We start from the raw sequence: 5,432 nt of genomic DNA, 5'->3' as shown, positions 1-5,432 counted from the left end.
ACATGAAATCAGTAACTGTACAGTACGTTAATGTGTACTTGCCTCATAAGAGGAGCAGAAAAATCAAAAACTATTCATATTTAACTAAAATGGATCGATCTTCGAAAGACATTTTTAATCCTAGCATAATTGAAGACTTTTATCCAACAAGACCAAATAACATGGAAGATGTATCTCTTTATGAATTTGTTGCCAATTACAAATTTGATAAAATAGGAGAAAATGGAGAAAGAGAATACAAACTTCGATCAAAGCCAGTCCTTCCAAACCATAGGAAATTTAATCCTATGCAAGAAGCGGAAAGAGACGATTTTTATTACTCGCTAATATTTTTATTTGTGCCTTTTAGAGACGAGAGCACACTTGTAATGGAAGGAGAAACAATGGAAGAAGCTTTTAGGCGTCACAGAGAAGCATCTATACGTGGCATTGAAAATCATTTCAAGAAACTACAGAAATTATTAGAAGCTGAACGTAATTGGAAGAAAATAGTCGATGCAAGAAATAAAGCCGGTTTCACTGAAGAAGAACTTCCTGATAACAAGGAAGATGATGAGCCTCAATTACTAGATGAAATAATGGAAGCAGTAGCTGATATTGCTGACATGCACATAAATGTACCTAATTTAACATTAGAGCAAAGAGAGGCAATGCTTAATGTAGATCAAAAAAGAATTTTTGATAAAATTAAAAGTCATCTTTTAAGTCAAAAAGAACGTGAAGACTTATTAGTGAATGAGTCTTCAAGACTACTTAGATTAGATAATATCAAACCGCTAAGGATGTTTATTAGTGGTGTAGGTGGAACTGGTAAATCGTTTTTGATAGAGGCAATAAAATGCCTAGTGGATGACATATGGCATCCAAAAAGTAGTGAAATTATGTGTGCTATAGTAGCACCAACAGATATAGCCGCATTTAATGTAGGCGGACTAACAATACATAGATTATTTCAGCTACCGATAGAGCATGAGGGAAAGACAGCTGGATATTGGGCTTTGAGTAAAGAAGCTCAGAAAAGAATAAAAATGACACTTAAAAATTTAAAAATTATAATAGTAGACGAGGTATCTATGGTATCCAATCTAAATCTAGCATACTTACATATGCGCTTAGAAGATATATTTGGAACTGATGAATGGTTTGGATCCAAAAATATTTTATTTGTAGGTGACCTCTTACAATTGCCACCAGTTAATGGTAGGCCAGTATTTAATAAAATTAGCAACAAACTAGTAAAAACTAGACTTGGAGCAGCAAATGCGGTTAACATATGGAAAGAAACAGTAGAATATGATGAACTAACAATCAACGAGCGACAAAAAGGAGACGAAACTTTCTTTAAGATGCTTGATTCTGTTAGGCATGGCTGTCTGACTGATGATACTATTGATACGCTTAAAAGTCGTGTATTTAATGTTTCAATACAAGAAAAATATAAGGAATTGGAAAGTGAAGGAACAAATCCTCCAATTTGCCTATTTTCTAAGGTAGATGCCTGCCAAAAAATCAATGAATTAATGTTAGAAAGTCTAGAAACTGAGACAATAGAATTAGCATGTGTTGATGTTGTTGATGAAAGTGGCAGCACAGCAAAATTTGACAAAAAACAAGAAAAAAAATTAGATAAACTAAAAGATCAACCAAGCAAAATAGCTGGTTTAGAAACTGTATTGTCTTTAGCAGTAGGCTGTAGAGTAATGCTAAGACGTAATATTGATGTGACTGTAGGATTAGTTAATGGTGCCATTGGTACAGTAATGGGTATTTATGCTACACATATATCAATCAAATTTGATCATATTGATATACCTTGTGACATAGAAAGGGTTACATCTAGATTTATGCTATCTAAGAATTTGTATATACATAGGAAACAGTTTCCCCTTATACTTTCTTATGCTATTACTATACATAAATGTCAGGGCCTCTCACTAGATGCAGCCATTATTGATTTATCTACTGATGTTTTTGGGGATGGTATGGCATATGTTGCATTGTCTCGTGTACGTACATTAAATGGATTACATTTATTATCATTTGATCCTCTCTCTGTTAAAGTTAGTAATCTGTGCATTAATGAAATTAACAGGCTGAGAAGTAAATTTCGAAAAGACTTACCTCAAATCAAGAAAAGTAAAGGAAAGAAGAGAAAGATTCAAGTGACTGGTATAATTGATGATGGTGAACCTTGTAGTAAGAATGCCAAGGTGTCTGTAAGTCATGTACAAAGTACTAGTAACAGTACCGTTAGTAGCAATAAACGTAAGATTACTGATTTACAAAAATCTAATCGCCCCAAAAAGAGTAAAATATGTGATGATAATGCTTTAAATAAGCCTTGCACCAAAAAAAGAAAAGTTGATGTAGACAGTAGTGCTGACAATAGTGCTTTGGCATTGCCTCGCCCAAAAACAGATGATAAATTAATTGTTTCAATTAATTTGAAAGACCTAAAAACCAAATTTAATGTCAAAGATGAGGATAGTTGTAGTAGTCTCATTGTATCTATAAAACTCTCAAACATTAAATGTAAACCAAAAGATGATAAAACCAAGTGTGTTGTAAGAAATGACCATTGTAGTAGTGGTCTGATTGTATCTATAAAACTCTCAAGCATTAAATTAAAGACAAGTAATCCAAAAAAAGATGATGATGTCATCTTTACTTATGAAGAGCCTCCCAATCCAGATAATGTAAGGAGGAGACAAAGGGATTATGTTTATTACCCTGCTAATGAAGATGTTCAAAGAAGGTGGTGTGAGATATTGAACCTTAAGTTTGTAACAGCTGCTAGAATCTTACCTGGCAGTCCAACAACACCATTGTCAGATGAAAGAGTTCCTAATAGTACTCTTGATGTCCCTGGTGATGGGAACTGTTTATTTTATGCCCTTTCATATCTCATTACTGGGTCCATTTCTCAGCATTATGAATTACGTAGAGCAATTGTCAGTAATATGCCAAACTTTGAAGAAGAATTGTTTAATAGTACATTAAGTGCAACCAGATATTCAAGCATATATGATTACATAAATAAGTCAAAAATGTATAGAAATTATGTGTGGGCCACTGACACAGAGATTATTACACTAACAGCATTATTAGGTATAACCATATATTCATATTCACTCACTCCTACTTTTGTTGGCTGGGCTAGATATGGAACCCAGGAGTTGTATGGCATTCCTTGTGATACTACTACACCTGCTTTGTATTTGAAGCATGTTGGTACTAATCATTTCCAAGCAGTTAAGTCTATTAATATTTCTTAAGCATTGATTGTTGATGGAAAGTGGGTATGGTGAATGGGAGGTCCATCATCTTTAAAACACTGGTTGTTTAATGTGACTTTCATTTCACTGCATGTGCAATGTGAGTTTGTGTGAAAACCAGGTGCATATCGACCCATTATTGCTCAGTATAAAGTGATCAAACTGCATTCAGGATGTGAGATTAATCAATGTATAACAGTGAATATTGAGTACTTGTTGCTATAATGGACAGGGAGAGGGTGTGAAAGAGGTTTACTGGTCATTAGAGTTTAGCATTGATTCAATTTTGTGTGACTATCATTTATGTAGGACAGAGGGTTAGGAAGGGAGGAAGCTGTCATTATCAATTCCCGATCTTGTTTGTGGCTTGTACTACATGTTTATAACAAATATCAGGTGCTTATGGATCAAGGGCACTGCCGACAAATTTTGAAGGACAAGAAAAATTTAGAGTAACAATAAAAGTTCTCATTATACATGTAGTATCATTCAAACAGTGATTTGGTACATATATTAATGATCATCATACATGTCAATGCTGCCATCAATGCTGTGCGCATTACATAAATGCTTGCCAGCTGATGTTGCGCATAATGCTGCCATCAATGCTGTGCGCATTATTAAGTTAATGCTTGCCGGCTGATGTTGCGCATTTGAATGATGCTGCCATCAATGCTGTGCGCATATTAAATGCTTGCCAGCTGATGTTGCGCATCTTTTGTTGATGATTGTTGTAAATATGTGCATGTTCACATTAACAAAAAATATTGTTTGCACATTGGAAATTCTTCATGTACACAATGTTATTTTATATTAAGCAGGTCATGAAAGTATCTTAAATGAGGATATCATTAGTAAGCAATATTATGTCTAAAATACATGCCATGTTTGATCCAATCAGAAACATTGTAGATGCTACCATTATCATTATTAGTTAGTATGTCACATACATACTTTTATAGGTACTTATGTACTTGGCACAAGGACTACAATGTGGTGTTAAAGAGTGAGGTTTGATGTGATTGGTAAGTGCTATTGTTATTATTAGCCTGTGAGTTTACATTGCTTGCTTTTGATATGTTTCTATTACTATGCTTTACAGGTAATTACAGCTGGAAATGATTTGCTGATTCAGCAATACTTTTGCTTGATATTGGAATGTGAAATATAATTAAAGGCAATTCTGGATTTGGATTGTTGAAAATAAATTAATTTCTTTCTTAATGTTTTGTTGCAGCTCCTTGATTAGTAGTTGTATCATGCAGTAGTAGGTGCCAGTTTACATCTGCATAGGTTTCATATTATTGTAGTCTTAGCAATGGAATATGTAGTAAGACGGAGAGTATTGTGAAATGTCTTATGTATTTTTGTTATAGGTTATGATTCTAGGTTACATACTGTAGATTAGCTTGATGATTATATCATTAATAATGGCCACAGTAAGTACTTTCTTTAGTCAATATAAATGAATGCTTGCCAATGCATCTTTTGTTGTGTGCCATTAAAAATACAAAAATAATTGTTTGCACATTGGAATCTATTAATGTGTATTTCCACAATGCAGGTCTCGTAAACTGCGGAAAAGTTTGAGAGCTGTGAGCGGGAAAGTGGCAACTGAAGCTGAATGTAAACTTAAATAGTTTCAGAACTGGACATAGATATTAGTAATGACAACTGATGATTAATAATTATGAGTTAGGCTATGAATATAATTAATGATTCAAAAATTCAAAAACTGTTTTTATAATGCGGTGGGTCTTCTTATGGTTCTTATTTCAAAATTCTTTTCTTCCATTAATGAACTGATACCTAAGGCAAAATTATAATTATCAATAAAAAGGATTATTAATTAATAAAATTTAATAAAAAGTATGGAAACAAGTAAATAAAAAAAATTTCTATAAATAAGAAAAAGTAGGGTTGTCAAAAAAAAAAAGAAACAAGGGGGTTGAGTTCAACCATAATAATAATTAATAGTTCAATTAATAATAATAAACTTTAATTAATAAAAAAATAATTTATTCATGAAAATAATACAAAAATTTCAAACCCTACTTTGCAGAAAATGGTAACAGGCAGACTACAATATAAATAGAATTTTAATAATAATTATGCCTTTGTACCTATTGATTGCTCTACTACAATACTATGATGTAA

General features: G+C 32.8%; 1 long non-coding RNA gene across 1 annotated transcript; it reads left to right on the top strand.

The window, feature by feature from the left end:
* The first annotated feature begins 4,459 nt into the window (after positions 1-4,459).
* LOC109584992 (uncharacterized) lies at positions 4,460-5,002 on the top strand. The gene is made up of 3 exons (XR_002186261.1): positions 4,460-4,605; positions 4,652-4,714; positions 4,840-5,002. It is a non-coding gene; the product is annotated as an uncharacterized LOC109584992 (long non-coding RNA).
* Positions 5,003-5,432: the final 430 nt, after the last annotated feature.

Source organism: Amphimedon queenslandica, unplaced genomic scaffold (genome assembly GCF_000090795.2).
Source record: "Amphimedon queenslandica unplaced genomic scaffold, v1.1 AMPQUscaffold_13139, whole genome shotgun sequence".
NCBI lineage: Eukaryota > Metazoa > Porifera > Demospongiae > Haplosclerida > Niphatidae > Amphimedon > Amphimedon queenslandica.
The sequence above is the reverse complement of the archived record's forward strand: the minus strand, read 5'-3'. Positions and strand labels throughout refer to the sequence as shown.